We start from the raw sequence: 16,665 nt of genomic DNA on the forward strand, positions 1-16,665 counted from the left end.
TATTGAACACAGATAAAGATCCTGGCCCTTGTGGAACCGACATTCTAGATAATAAAGAAGAGACACTGGTGAAGTATAGTGTGTCAGATGATGATAAGTTCCTAAGAATAAACATAAAGGAGGGAAGGAAGATAGGAAGTGCTAGGGGTGGGGAAGATGCTGCAGTTTTAGATGAGGTGGACAGGGGAGGCTTCACGGAGGAGGTGTCATCTGAGCATAGACCTAAGGGAGGTGAGAGAGTGAGTCATGTGGATATCTGGGGGAAGAGAAGTTCAGGCAGGGGGAACGGCCAGAGCAAAGGCCCTGAGGTGGGACTCTACATGGCATGTTTGAGGAAGAGCAAGGAAGTCACTGTGGGTGGAACACAGTGAGTCAGGGGAATGTGGTGGCAGGTGAGGTCAGAAAGGTGGTGAGGTCAGATTGGGGAGGCTGTGGCGAGGGCTTTTTCCTCTGAATGAGATGGGAGTCACGGGAGGCTTCTGACCAGAGGCCAGATGTGGTATGATCTAGGATGGAACAGAATCCCGCTTGCTGTTGTGAAGAGCAGGGGTCATGTGGGGTGCAGATGGAAGTAGGGAAGACTACTCAGAGGCCCCTGCAGCAATCCAGGTGTCAGATAATACCCCCTCCATGCCACTCTCCCTATTGTGCTTCCTAGAATTTCTCTCTTCTAACACACTATATAATTTACTTTTAAATTTTGGTTTATTGCCTGCCTTGTCCTATCAGAATGAAAGCTCCACAAAGGCAGGAGTTAAAGACTCACTGACTCTCCTCTGAAAGAACACTACATAGCACATCATGGTAGGCTCTCAGTGGCAATATATCAAATGAATTGATTGAGGGATTAAATGGACTGGGACTGTGGGTCAGAGAGGGCGCCCTGGAGACATCCAGGCAGGATTCGCTACAAGAGCAGCCTGCGGGGTACACCTGGCAGTGAGAGCAGCGCAGCAAAGCTGTGGGAAAGAGGAGAGCTGTGGGAAAGAGGAGAGCTCTGGGAGTGTGGGGATGTGACTAGGTAACAGCACAGGTCCCAGGGGGAAGGCAGTGAGGCAACTGGGCAGAAACTGGGGAAGCTCAGGATGATTGTTGGGGCTGGGCTGGGGCTGGGCTGGGATTAGGGGGTGCAACTTGAGTGGATGTCTTCCTATTCCTTCCCTCCCAGGAAAGGTCTCCCCTCTGCATGTTTTCCAGGTCAATCCAGCCTGGCCTGCCACCTGGGGCCTGGCCTTTTTTTTTTTTTTTTTTTTTAGACAGAGTCTTGCTCTGTTGCCCAGGCTGGAGTACAGTGGCACAATCTCAGCTCACTGCAACTTCCGCCTCCCGGATTCAAGTGATTCTCGTGCCTCAGCCTCCCAAGTAGCCGGAATTACAAGCACACGTGCCACCACGTCTGGCTAATTTTTGTATTTTTGGTAGAGACAGGGTTTCGTCATGTTGGCCAGGCTGGTCTCCAACTCATAACCTCAAATGATTCTCCCGCCTTGGCCTCCCAAATTGTTGGGATTACAGGCGTGAGCCACTGTGCCCGAGCCAGGCTTTTTGATGGCACCCTGAAATCTCAGAGCCCATGGCAGGAGGCCAAACTAGCCCTTAGAAAGTGCTAGGGCAGGGGCTGAGCAGAAATGGGGTTGGTGGGCTCCCTTTCAGCCCTTCAAGGCCTGACAGCCCCCTCAGACTGTGGAACAGCCCACAGCTGGGTGAATGTAAACACACACACACACACACACACACACTCTCTCTCTCTCTTTTACCTGGAGGGGAGGCAGAGGGAAAAGGATAAAGACAGAGAGAGACTGAATGTAAGAGAGAGGCCAGAGAGATACAGAGAGAGAGAAGGAGAGAGAGGTGTGTGTGACAGAGACAGATGGAGACATAGGAGGGAGAAAGAGACAGAGAAAGAAACAGAGAAAGGGTCCTTACATACAGAGAGGAAGAGAGAGACGGAAAGGGGAAGAAGGGTGAAAATGAGAGTGAGAAAAAAGAGACAGAGACACACACAGAAACCAGCACGCCAGACAGAGAAGGGAGAGAAATAGAGACAGAGAGAGAGAGAGAGAGAGAGAGAGAGAGCGCAAGAGAGAGAAAAGGAGAGCAGGGAGAGGGCTAATGCCATGAAAGAAAGAAAAACAGAGATGGGGTGGGGTGGGGCAGAGATAAGAGAGGGGCGCTGGAGACAGATAAGAGACAGAGACAGAAATAAAGACGGAGATAGAGAGGGAGACACGGAGAGCCACACTAAGACCGAGAAGGTGGATAATGCTGCGTAGCCCTGAGTCTCAGTGAAAACAAAAGCTAAAGATAAAACAAAAACTCCCACATCCCCCGAAACAATAGCCGCAAACAAACAAAACCCTGGGAAAGCTCGGGACATGTTACAAACAAGTGAGGAGAGGGTCTTCCTCCGCAGACTGGCAGCCGCAGCCCGGGCCCAGCTGAGGCTCAAGACGCGTGCAAACACAGAACACGCGCATACCTGCTCGAGCCCAGACACCTGCACACCTCCTCCCCCCATAAACAGTCTACTGCTGTGGACACCCTCAGACAGCAACCCGCTCTTGCATGAGGAACGCGTGCGCACGCATGCAACACACACACTCACACATACGCACACACGCACACGGAGGCAGAGGTACATCTTGTACTCTGCCGCGTTCACACAGGTACGCAATGTACCCTCTTCGAGCGCCAGCGCTTCGTCCTCAACAAAGGCGTTACTGCCCTCTAGGGGACATTTTGGAAATTTGTGTAGGAGCATTTTTGATGGCCACAATGCTGGGGTGTAGGGTGTCCTTCTGACATTTAGGAGTCGGGGAGGATGTTGGCCATCCAGTAATATGGGGGACAGTCCCACGCAGCCAACATGTCCCGCATCCTCTAGGACTTTGGACTTTTAAGTAAGTGAACCTAGAGTCTATTTCACAGATAAACACCATTTTTTTCTCTTGATTTTTTTTTTTTTTTTTTTTTTTTTGAGATGGAGTCTCGCTGTGTCGCCCAGGCTGGAGTGCAGTGGCCGGATCTCAGCTCACTGCAAGCTCTGCCTCCCGGGTTTTTACGCCATTCTCCTGCCTCAGCCTCCCGAGTAGCCGGGACTACAGGCGCCCGCCACCTCGCCCGGCTAGTTTTTTTTGTATTTTTTAGTAGAGACGGGGTTTCACCGTGTTAGCCAGGATGGTCTCGAACTCCTGACCTCGTGATCCGCCCGTCTCGGCCTCCCAAAGTGCTGGGATTACAGGCCTGAGCCACCGCGCCCGGCCTTTTCTCTTGATTTTAACATACCCCTAATTATCCAGGAACGTGGCTGTCATGTAAGTAAAGAGGAGGCTGCACTTTGGTTTGGGATGAGCTTTCCTTAGAGTTGTTGACTATTTTAGAAAATCTCACCTCCAAGGCCTGTGCCTGTCATTTTCCTGCACGTCCTGCCTCTGATGTTTCCCCTTCTCCTAAATCCATATTTACCCAGTATAAGACATTGGGGGCCGGACACAGTGGCTCACGCCTGTAATCCCAGCACTCTGGGAGGCCGAGGTGGGCGGATCACCTGAGGCCAGGAGTTTGAGACCAGCCTGACCAACATGGAGAAACCCCGTCTCTAATAAAAATAAAAAATAGAAAATTAACAGGATGTGGTGGCGCATGCCTGTAATCCCAGCAACTGGGGAGGCTGAGGCAGAAGAATCACTTGAACCTGGGAGGCAGAGGTTGTGGTGAGCCGAGATTGCGCCACTGCACTCCAGCCTGGGCAACAAGAGCAAAACTCCGTCTTAAAAAACAAAAAACACTTTGGGAGGCCGAGACGGGCGGATCACGAGGTCAGGAGATCGAGACCATCCTGGCTAACACGGTGAAACCCCGTCTCTACTAAAAAATACAAAAAACTAGCCAGGCGAGGTGGCGGGCGCCTGTAGTCCCAGCTACTCGGGAGGCTGAGGCAGGAGAATGGCGTGAACCCGGGAGGCGGAGCTTGCAGTGAGCTGAGATCCGGCCACTGCACCCCAGCCTGGGCGACAGAGCAAGACTCCGTCTCAAAAAACAAAACAAAACAAAACAAAAAACAAACAAACAAAAAAAAAAAACCAAAAACACACATTGGGAGCCTCTAATTACTTCCTTGAATCTCCTGGGGAGTGTCATGCCCAAGCATTTATAAATTGAAATACAAATCATTTTCTTATAAATCATTTTCCTTTTATTTCTTATTTGTATTTTAGTTAATACAAAATGGATATTGTATAAAATATGGATTTTCTTTTCAAATTTACATGTGCAAAGGGCCGGCCACGGTGGCTCACACCAGTAATCCCAGCACTTTGGGAGACTGAGGTGGGCGGATCGCCTGAGGTCAGGAGTTCGAGACCAGCCTGGCCAACATGTTGAAACTCCATCTATACTAAAAGTACAAAATTAGCTGGGCATGGTGGCATGCACCTGTAATCCCAGCTACTCGGGAGGCTGAGGCAGGAGAATCACTTGAACCCGGGAGGCGGAGGTTGCAGTGAGCTGAGATTGTGCCATTGCACTCCAGCCTGGGCAACAAGAGTGAAACTCCATCTCAAAAAAGAAAAAATTACATATGCAGAGAGATTATGTTACCTGAGAACTTCATTTCCAGACAGTAAAGGGGTGTTACAAAATATCCATTACATAGAAGAGGGCACTGCATATGAGACGGCTGAAAATTGTTCACATACACAGACACACTCAGATACCCATTCATTCACACACACACACGTGCAATGGTCCACAACACCACCTTTATAACTCCCCTAACACATACATGGATGAACGAGATCTCAAACACTGACAGATAGGTACACACAAGCAAACTTACCCACGTATACTTTCATTAACACAGACATATATACACTCATTGACCCAATATAGCTGATTATTCAAATCCTCTCACATATTCAGACACAACACAGATATACACAAAGTTGTATATTGATATTGTCACATATATAAACACTGTCACAATATTAACACTCAGATTCAAAGTTACTTACATATGCCAGCAGGCTGACATACACTTGAACCCTACCACGTGTGTGTATGCAAACACACACACACAAACACACACAGGTATAGTACATAGAATTCCCCTCAGAGACCTACAGATATATATGCACTGAGAAAAAAGCAGGCAAGTAAAAAACTGCTCACATATACACACACACGCTCTAACACAAAGAGACAGATTCAAACTCTCTCACATAGATCAGGTGTGCTCACCAAGACAAATATGTATATCCTGGTACATGTACACACACACACTCATTCACATATACACTCCCACCCATGAACAGACTTATAACAGCTCCAACACACACACAGAGAGGCACACTCATACACTTTAGCAATATGCAAAGAAACACAAGGATAAAAATTGCATATTGTACATATACAGACACACAAAGACAAGTACACATGGGCAAATATGTGTACACGTATAAACTTGCTCATGCACAGATACACTTAACTGATATACACATCCTGCAACAGGTATATCCCTAGAGCCAAACCTGCTCATGTGCAGAGACCAGCTAACTCTTGCACTTATAAGTGGACAAACAATCAGAGCTGCCCAGCTGGTAGGCTCCTACCACAGCAAAGGGCTAGAGTAAGAATGGCTCCAGAGCAACCATGTGCAAAGGGAGGTGGTAACTGTTTTCATCACTTCCCACTGAAACATTCCAGATAGTACGATTATTACTTTGCTATTTGTTTATCATAAGTGAGGTTTTGGGGTTTGGCCTATACCTATGTGGACGATGTTTGTTTTTGTTTTCCTTTCTGTTTTTTTTTTTTTAATTTTTTTTAAGAGTCAAGGTCGGTCGGGCGCGGTGGCTCACGCCTGTAATCCTAACACTTTGGGAGGCCGAGGTGGGAGGATCACTTGGGCCAGGAGTTCTAGACCAGCCTGGCCAACATGGTGAAACCCTGTCTCTAGTAAAAATACAAAAATTAGCTGGGCGTGGTGGTGCACGCCTGTAATTCCAGCTACTCCAGAGGCTGAGGCAGGAGAAACGCTTGAACCTGGGAGGTGGAGATTGCAGTGAGCTGAGATCATGCCACTGCATTCCAGCCTGGGTGACAGAGTGAGACTCTGTCTCAAAAAAAAAAAAAAAAAAAGACAAAAGTCTCGCTCAGTCACCCAGGCTGGAGTGTGGTGGTGCAATCATAGCTCACTGCAGCCTCAAACTCCTGGGCTCAGCCCCGCAAGATGCTGGGATTACAAGCCTGAGCCATCACGCCTAGTCTTCATTTTTGAAAATTTATTTATTTATTTATTTATTTATTTATTTAGGGTCTCGCTCTGTCACCCAGGCTGGAGTGCAGTGGCATGAACCTCAACCTCCTAGGCTCAAGCAATCTTCCTACCTCAGCCTCAGAGTAGCTGGGACTACAGGGATGTGCCACTATGCCCGGCTAATTTTTTAAGTTTTTTTTGGTAGAGATGCAGTCTTACTATGTTGCCCAGGCTAGTCTTAAATTCTTGGGCTCAAGAAGTCCTCCTGCCTCAGCCTCCCAAAGTCTTGGGATTATAAGCATGAACCATTGCACCCCGCCTGCTTTTCTTTTAATTTGATTTTCTTCTTATTTTTCCACAAGTTTTTTTCTTCTTCAAAAATAGGAGGGCTGTCTCATCACCAAGAAACAGAGAAAAAATAGAAGTGTTGTATGATTGTTGCTATGTGGACTATTATATAGTATTAGGTGTTTCTAAAGAGAATAGTATTATTTTATTTTTCTGATTGTTACTTCTTTATAAAAAAACTTTTTATTATAGCACATTTCAAACACTAAAACATAGAGAGAAGGCCGGACGCGGTGGCTCACACCTGTAATCCTAGCACTTTGGGAAGCCTAGGTGGGCGGATCACGAGGTCAGGAGATCGAGACCATCCTGGTTAACATGGTGAAACCCTGTCTCTACTAAAAGTACAAAAAAAATTAGCCGGGCATGGCAGCGGGTGCCTGTAGTCCCAGCTACTCCGGAGGCTGAGGCAGGAGAATGGCGTGAACCTGAGAAGCGGAGCTTGCAGTGAGCCGAGGTCGTGCCACTGCACTCCAGCCTGGGCGACAGAGCAAGACTCCGTCTCAAAACAAAAACAAAAACAAAAACAAAACAAAACAAAAAAAACCCCAACAAAAAACAAGACAAAACAAAAAGTAGAGAGAATACTGTAATGAACCTCAGTGGATCCACTGCCCAGACTCACCAATCACCAACTCATAGCTAGTCTCATTCTGCCTATAACCCTACCCACTTCCCTCACTCCCAGTATTCTGAAGCATATCTATTATATCATTTCATCCTTAAGTATCTCAGTATCTACTCCTAAAAGGTCAGGACTCTTTTAAAAAGATTACAACAATATCATTTTTATCATTTCTTGGTTTATTTAATGATTTACTTGTGATTGGTATTTGATACTAAAAAATTAACCAAATCTGATTCTTGGTGGGATTTCATACTTATTATCTTTTGTTTTTACACAAAAATATTTGTCAATAAATGAATGAAGCCCAACAATAGTTTAATTGAGTTGCTTTATGACTTTGTTTCAGAGTGTTGCTTTCTTAAGAATGCAGAGAAAAATCAGTTTTCAGAACTCACAGAGGTCTGCTGACCCCTTCAATAGAAAGATTTGGAATTTTTAAAGCATCTCGCAGGGCAAATTGAGAAACTGGGATCTTTATGAGATGGGTTAGAATATTTTTAGCTGGAGCTCAACCAGCTAGTGACAGGGTTTCATGATTAACAAGTAAAGCTAAGACGCCCCTCCCAGTAGAATCTCACAGGTTAGCAGTGTGCAGGGAAATTATCTACACTATTTTTAAGACCAATGAGGTAAAGGGAATAGGAAAGGGGCCATTTTCTTTTTTTTCTTTTTTCTTTTTTTTTGAGACGGAGTCTCACGCTGTTGCCCAGGCTGGAGTGCAGTGGCGCGATCTCGGCTCACTGCAAGCTCCGCCTCCCGGGTTCCCGCCATTCTCCTGCCTCAGCCTCCTGAGTAGCTGGGACTACAGGCGCCCGCCACCGCGCCCGGCTAGTTTTTTGTATTTTTAGTAGAGACGGGATTTCACTGTGGTCTCGATCTCCTGACCTTGTGATCCGCCCGCCTCGGCCTCCCAAAGTGCTGGGATTACAGGCTTGAGCCACCGCGCCCGGCCGCCATTTTCAATTATTGCTGTTAGGAGATACACTGGTGACAGGTCAAAGGGCATTGAGATGACACTAACTTAGATGTTCAATCAGAAAGGTTTTCATTTTCCTTTTCTTTTTTTCTTTTTTTTTCTTGTTTTGAGACGGAGTCTTGCTCATCGCCCAGGCTGGAGTGCAGTGGTTCGATCTCGGCTCACTGCAAGCTCAGCCTCCCGGGTTCACGCCATTCTCCTGCCTCAGCCTCCCGAGCAGCGGGGACTACAGGCGCCCGCCACCACGCCCGGCTATTTTTTTTTTTTTTTTTTTTAATAGAGATGGGGTTTCACCGTGTTAGCCAGGATGGTCTCGATTTCCTGACCTCGTGATCCACCCGCCTCGGCCTCCCAAAGTGCTGGGATTACAGGCTTGAGCCACCCCGCCGGGCCAGGTTTTCATTTTCTACCCATGCATCTATGGATATTGACATTGCATAGTTTACAGTACTAGGTAGAAACTTGAAGAGAAGTACAAGAAGCACCAACATAAACTAAGGTTGAAATATTCAAAGTGATACACGAATATTTTGAAATACTGTGGAAACTGCGTAAGTCTGTGGACAAATGCTGCTGTTCACAACAGCAGTTTGTTTGGAAAACGCTGAGATTCATTTACTGAGGAGCCCTCACCTGTAAGTTTGTCTGTAGGTCTCATTTCCACAGTAAATTATGCCAGATGAATGTAATTAAATCCAAGACATTTCCCAACTGCCTTTCAGCTTTCTGTAAGGAATTGGGATCAGTACATTCTTCCGTGTTGTTTTAAACCTAAGTGTGTAGAGATTTGGTAATAATAATAATAATGATTGTGTGAGGTAAAAGAAACATGGCAACATTTCTTTGTGAATGCTTCTCATTTTTCAGATTTTTTTTTTTTTTTTTGGAGCCTCGCTCTGTCGCCCAGGCTGGAGTGCAGTAGTGCAATCTCGGCTCACTGCCACCTCCGCCTCCAGGGTTCAAGCGATTCTCCTGCCTCAGCCTCCCAAGTAGCTGGGACTACAGGCACACACTGCCATGCCCAGATAATTTTTTTGTATTTTTCGTAGAGACGGGGTTTCACCATGTTGCCCAGGCTGGTTTCGAACTCCTGAGCTCAGGCACAGATTTTATGTTTACTGGCTTCAACAAATGGCTTTTTTTTGCACACGAATAAAGTTACATAAAAAATGTTAAAGACACTAAAGAATAGAGTGGAGAGTACTGACAGAGTTTATGGATTCGAAGCAAAACTTCAACTTAGGAGATGTGAAGTCAAGTGTGGTTCCCTGGGTGATGTTTACTTGGTGTTGCAAAAGAAGACTTGTTAGGGTCAGTAGAGCAATGTCTGCATTCACTAAGGGGAAAAGCTTCGTCACTTTTTTTTTTTTTTTTTGAGACGGAGTCTCGCTCTGTTGCCCAGGCTGGAGTGCAGTGGCCGGATCTCAGCTCACTGCAAACTCCGCCCTCCGGGTTTACGCCATTCTCCTGCCTCAGCCTCCCGAGTAGCTGGGACTACAGGCGCCCACCACCTCGCCTGGCTGGTTTTTTTTTTTTTTAATTTTTTAGTAGAGACGGGGTTTCACCGTGCTAGCCAAGATGGTCTCGATCTCCTGACCTTGTGATCCGCCCGTCTCGGCCTCCCAAAGTGCTGGGATTACAGGCTTGAGCCACTGTGCCCAGCCATCATTATTTTAAGATACACAAAATGAAAATTTTCTGTTGCATTCCATTTGTGAGCATTTATTTATTTATCTATCTATTTTGGAAACAGGGTCTCACTCTGTCACCCAGGCTGGAGTGCAGTGAGGTGATCATGGCTCACTGCAGCCTCAACCTCCCAGGTTCAAGCAATCCTCCCACCTCAGCCTCCTGAGTAGCTGGGATCACAGGCACGTGCCACCGTGCCCGGCTAATTTTTGTATTTTTGGTAGAGATGAGGTTTCGTCACGTTGCCTAGATTGGTCTTAAACTCCTGGGCTCAAGCAATCCTCCCACCTCAGCTTCCCAAAGTGCTGGGATTACAGGCATGAGCCACCGCACCTGCATTTGTTACATGAAATTTCATATTTGATTGAAAGAAAATAGAGATGCTAGATTTAAAAAAGAATCCTCCCTTTGAAGCACAACATTCAAAAATTACAAATTATCCAAATTCTGCTTATTTGTCGAGAAACGAGTTTTAACCCAATAAAAAAATACTCTTTGACCATTTGCTGCAACCTACTTATGCCAGCAATTTCCTGTTGATGGTGACTACCAAAAGATAGAAAAGATCATGTAGCTATTTCAAGCACAAAACCTTAGTCTCTGCCTGGCCATGACAAGAACAAGAGAATTATAAAAGGAAGGTGGAAAAGGAAGGCACGAATAAGCAGTTGTTCCATTTCTTAAGAAAGGTGGGTATGGTGTGAAAGCACCAGCCATATTCAACACTAGAAACTGCACCTGAGGCTTCTGAGAAACCAAAGGGTTATCTGATGACCCCAAAGCTTGTGTTTCTGAGGTCAGCTCTGCTGACCTGTAGAATGATGCAGCTACATTTCATACATTCAAGTTAATTACTGAGGACATTAGGTCAAACATCGGATTGTGTCTGAACAATCTCCATGGAATGTGTCTTACCTTCAACAACATGCTTTCCAAGATCAAAAAGTGGCAGGCCACAATAGAAGTTTATATCTGTGTCAAAACTACCAATTGTTATTTACTTAATTTCCTTTGTTTGAGCTTTCACCAAGAAACACAATAACTTGATGTAGAAGATCTATGCTCAGCATCAGTGGATTTGCCAAATCAAGATTAAAATGACCATAAATGAATCAAAGGACCATAGAATAAATCAAACCACTTATGACTTGATCAGAAGTGGGCATGGATGTTGACCACTACAAATTCACATTAGTGAATTTAAAAGTTATGGTCTGCTATGGTTTGAATGTGTCCCCTAAAGTTCATGCATTAAAAACTTAATCCCCAATGCAACAGTGTTGACAGGTGGGACTTTTAAGAGGTAATGAGGTTATGAGGACTCTTCCCTCATAAATGGATGAATGCTGTTATTACAGGAGTGGGTTGCTTATCACAGAAACGGGTTCCTGATAAAAGGATGAGTTCTACCCACTTCCCTTCTCTCTTTGTCATGTGCACATGCTCTCTTGCCCTTCTGCCTTCCACCATGGGATGATGTAGCAAGAAGGCTCTCACCAGATGTAGCCACATGATCTTGGACAGCCCAGCCTCCAGAATGATAAGAAATAAAATAAAATCTCTCTCTCTTTTTTTTTTTTTTTTTTTTTGAGACAGAGTCTCGCTCTGTCACCCAGGCTGGAGTGCAGTGGCGTGATCTAGGCTTGCTGGAACCTCTGCCTCCTGGGTACAGGTGAGTTTTGTGCCTCAGCCTCCCAAGTAGCTGGGACTACAGGCACCTGCCACCAGGATGCCCAGCTAATTTTTATATTTTTAGTAGAGATGCAGTTTCACCATGTTGGCCAGGCTAGTCTTGAACTCCTGACCTCAAGCAATCCTCCTGCCTCAGCCTACCAAAGTGCCGGGATTACATGCGTGAGCCACCACGCCTGGCCTAAAATCTCTGTTCTTCACAAATTACCAGTCTCAAATATTCTGTTATAGTAGCGCAAAATGGACTAAGAAGATTGGTGCCAAGAATAGGGCTGCTACTATAATGTCTGAAAATGTGGAAGTGGCTTTGAAACTGGGTAATGGGTAGAGGTTGAAAGAATATGGAAGAGCAGGCTAGAAAAAGCCTGTAATGCCATTAATAGGGGGTTAAGGGTGATTTTGGTTGAGGCCTCAGAAGAAGACAAGTGCTATAGGGAAAGGCTAAACTTCCTCAGGGATTACTTAAGTGGCCATGATCAGTTCTGATGCTCATGTGTTAAAAATGTAATCGCCAAGTGGTTCTGATCATGACCATTTAAGTAATCCCTAAGGAGATTTAGGCTCCTTAGCTTTATTTCTAATCCCATGATCAGAAATATGGACAGTAAAGGCCATTTTGATGAGGTCTCCGATGGAAATGAGAAATAAGGTATTAGAAACTGGAATAAAAGCCACCTTTGTTATATGCGTGCAAAGATTTGGCAGAATTGTGTTCATGTCCTAGGACTTTGTGGAAGGCAGAATTTAAGAGTCATAAATCAGCATATATAGCAGAAAAAAAATCTAAGCAGCAAAGTGAGATGCTGCATGACTACTTTTGGCTATGTACAGCAAAACGAGAGAAAAATGATTTAAAGACAGAATTTATAATTAAAAGAGAAGCAGAACAGAAAGATTTGGAAAACTCTCAGCCTGACCATGTAAAAAATACAAAAGCGTGTTGGGGAGAGAATACTAAGGGTGTGACCAAGAGACTGCTAAAGAGACTAACATGGGTAGAAGGAAGCCAGATTCTATTCAGAGGCCTTTGAGGCAAGCTAGGATCTTGAGGGCAAGGTTTCTAGAGAGGTATCCCTAGGACTTCAGCATTTGCTGCCCTGTGCCACCTTGGGACTCTGCTCCTTCAATTCTGAAGCAACACCCCTTGGCTGCCCCTGCTGTGGCTCAAGCAGGCCTCAGTGCAGCTCTACTTGCTGCTCCAGAAAGTATAACCTGTAAACCTTGGTAGTGTCCACATGGTGCTAATTCTGTAGGCACACAGAATGCAAGAGTTGTGGAACCATGGCTTCCTTCGTCTAGATTTCCAAGAATTTCATGGACAGCTTGGGGAACCACACAGAGACTTGTCATAGGGATGGAGCCACTGCAGAGGGCCCCCACTAAGGCAACACTTAATGGAACTGTGGGAGTGGGGCTGTCCCAAGACCACAGAACTATAGGACCACGAATGTGCAACTCCAGCCTGGGAAGGCTGGAGGCATGAGATTTCAACCCATGAGAGCTGCTGGGTAGACTGAGCCCAGCAAAGCCATAGGGGCAGGGCTGCTCAAGGCCTTGGGGGCCCAGCCCAGCTCTAGTGTGCCCAGGACGCAGGATGCAGAATCAAAGATCATTCTCCAGCTTCAAGACTTAATGTTGGCTGGGCATGGTAATCCCAGCAGTTTGAGAGGCTGAGGTGGGTGGATCGCTTGAGCCCAGGAGTTCGAGACCAGCCTGGGCAACATGGCCAAATCCCATCTCTACAAAAGCTCTGGGGGCTGAGATGAGAGGATCGCTTGAGCCCAGGAGGTTGAGGCTGCAGTGAGCTGTGACACCGTGATCACATCACTGTACTCCAGCCTGGGTGACAGAGAGGGAGACCTTAACTCACACACACACACACAAAAGACAATGTTGTTTTCTCTGTTGGATTTTGGACTTACTTGGGACCAGTTACCCCTTTCTTCTTGCCTATTTCTCCCTTTTGGAATGGGAATGTCTATCCTATGCCTGTCCCACCACTGTATTTTGGAAGAACGTAATTCGCTATTTTCACAGGCTAACATCTGGAGAGAAATTTGCCTCAGGATGAATTGCACCTGGAGTCTCTCCTGTCTGATTCAAATGAGACTCTTGATTTTGGATTTCTGAGTTGGTGCTGGAACGAGTCAAGACTTTGGGGCTATTGGGATGGAATGAATTTATTTTAGACGTGAGAAGGACATGGATTTTGGGAGTTAAGGAAGAATGCTATGGCTCGAATGTGTCCTCTGAAGTTCATGTGTTGGAAACCTAATCCCCAATGCAACAGTATTGAGAAGTGAGACCTTTAAGAAGTGATGAGGTAATGAGGGCTCTGCCCTCATAAACAGATTAATCCTGTTTTCATGGGAGTGGGTTTCTATCGTAGGAAGGGTTCCTGATAAATAGATGAGTTCGGCTCCCTTCTCCTCTCTCTTCTCTCATCTCTCTTCTCTCTTCCCTCTTCCCTCTTCTCTCTCTTCTCTCTTCTCCTCTCTTCTCCTCTCCTCTCCTCTCCTCTTCTCTCTCTAATGCAAAAACGTGTTCTCTTGCCTTTCTGCCCTCCACTATGGGATGGTGCAGGAAGGAGGCCCTTGCTAGATACATGCCCCTCAACCTTGGACTTCCTAGCCTCCGGAACTGTAAGAAAGAAATCTCTGCTTGTTAAAAATTATCCAGTCTCAAGTATTCTGTTAGAGCAGCACAAAACAGACTAAGACGTGTTTCTAGAAGTGAGCTCAAGGGTGTCATAAAAAAAAAAACGGAAAAGATTTCATTTGAAAGTTGTACACAAATTCAATATTTAATAACTCCCCAAAAACTCTGCATTTTAATTTTTCTTCCTGTAATTGTATAATGTGAGGAAAATGTAAGAAATTCCTTTTCACCCAACTCTAGTACCCCTAACCCTCTTCAGTTTACTCCAGTGTGCCATAAAATATTTCACTTTCTCTGTGTGCCAGGTTGTGAATGCCCTAATACATTTACATCTAGTCACATTACATAGAAACACTAGCACATACAGAGACAGATATGTGCACATGGGGACATGTGTACATGGAAATTCAAATTTGCACTCACATTCAGACCAGCCGATAAGCACAATGAGACACTCATACACAGACACACAAACATGCCCCCTCAACTGCACAGAAACAGCTAGGCATGCATGTAGATACCCACACCAGCAAATTGATCAAAGATACACACACATACAATACACAGATATAACTATATAACTGCCTTTCTATAGAAATACAGGCCTACAGTCTCAGACTGTACAGACGCTTCCAGAGGAGGACGGTGACATTTTTACTCCCTTTTTGAGGCTAACCGTATACCATTTTGTACATCAGCTATGCACAGCCAGAGATGGGTAGGGGGCGCGGGGCAGGGGTGAAGGGCTGTAGGGGCACCCCAATCAGAAATTTCTAACTTTTTGTTAATAATTAATCCCCTTCCCACTGTGGTTTCTGTTGTCTTTTTTTTTTTTTTTTTTGAGTCGGAGTCTCGCTCTTGTTGCCCAGGCTGGAGTGCAATGGTGCGATCTTTGCTCACTGCAACCTCCACGTCCCTGGTTCAAGTGATTTTCCTACCTCAGCCTCCCGAGTAGCTGGGATTACAGGCACCCACCACCATGCCCGGCTAATTTTTGTATTTTTTGTAGAGATGGGGTTTCACCATGTTGGCCAGGTTGGTCTCAAACTCCTGACCTCAGGTGATCCACTTGCCTCAGCCTCCCAAAGTACTGGGCCACCGCGACCGGCCGTCATTTTTTTTATTAAAAAAATTTTTTTTGGCTGGATGCGGTGGCTCACGCCTGTAATCCCAGGACTTTGGGAGGCCTGGGTGGGTGAATTACCTGAGGCCAGGAGTTCGAGACCAGCTTGGCCAACATGGAAAAACCCTGTCTCTACTAAAAATACAAAAATTAGCCGGGTGTGCTGGAGCATGCCAGTAATCCCAGCTACTCGGGAGGTTGAGGCACGATAATCGCTTGAACCTGGGAGGCAGAGGTTGCAGTGAGGTAAGATCGTGCCGCTGCACTCCAGCCTGGGTGACAAGAGCAAGGTTGTGTCTCAAAAAAATTTTTTTTTCACTTTTTACCTCTTGTGTATACGTAGGGAGTTTACAGGGAAATATGTACTTTATGGAATAAATTTTAAGAACTATATACGTGTGTGTGTGTGTGTGTATGTGTGTATGTATATATATATACTTAAAAAAAATTTTTTTTTTGAGACAGGGTCTCCCTCTGTCACCCAGGCTGGAGTGCGATGGCGAGATCTTGGTTCACTGCAGCCTTGAACTCCTGGGCTCAAGGGATCCTCTCACCTCAGCCTCCCAAGTCGCTGGGACTACAGGCATGTGCCACCATGCCCGGCTAATTTTTCTATTTTTTGTAGAGACAGGTTCTGGGTTTTTTTGTTTTTTTTTTGAGACATGGTCTCACTCTGTCACCCAGGCTGGAGTATAGTGGCATGTTCATGGCTCACTGCAGCCTCGAACTCCTGGGCTCAAGTGATCCTCCTACCTCAGCCTCCTGAGTAGCTGGGACTATAGGTGCACACCACTACACCTGGCTAATTTTTCTATTTTTTGTAGAGATGGGGTTTTGCCATATTGCCCAGGCTGGTCTCAAACTCCTGGGCTCAAGCAATCTGTCCACCTTGACCTCCCAAAGTGCTAGGATTACAGGTGTGAGTCACCACACCTGGCCTAAAACATATTTTATTTAAAATAAAGTAATGGAGCTTTAATCTTACAGAGCTAAATTACTGATTATATATTTGTTGAGCTGATTTAAGGGTTAAAAAAAATCTATTTAACAAAAATTAAATGGCCGGCATGGAGGCAGAGGTTGCAGTGAGCCGAGATCGTGCCACTGCACTCCAGCCTGGGCGACAGAGTGAGACCCTGTGTCACACATAAAAATTGTATTGAGAGTTTTATTTTTATTTTATTTTATTTTTTATTTTTTGAGATGGAGTCTCACTCTGTCGCCCAGGCTGGAGTGCAGTGGAGTGATCTTGGCTCACTGGAAGCTCTGCCTCCCGGGTTCACACCATTTTCCTG

General features: G+C 45.7%; 1 protein-coding gene across 3 annotated transcripts in view; it reads right to left on the bottom strand.

The window, feature by feature from the left end:
* LOC105493794 (G protein-coupled receptor 173) overlaps nucleotides 1-16,665 on the bottom strand; it is a 32,748-nt gene that overhangs the window by 5,108 nt on the left and 10,975 nt on the right. The gene's annotated exons all lie outside the window — the stretch shown is intronic.

The sequence above is a fragment of the Macaca nemestrina genome, chromosome X (assembly GCF_043159975.1).
Source record: "Macaca nemestrina isolate mMacNem1 chromosome X, mMacNem.hap1, whole genome shotgun sequence".
Lineage (NCBI taxonomy): Eukaryota > Metazoa > Chordata > Mammalia > Primates > Cercopithecidae > Macaca > Macaca nemestrina.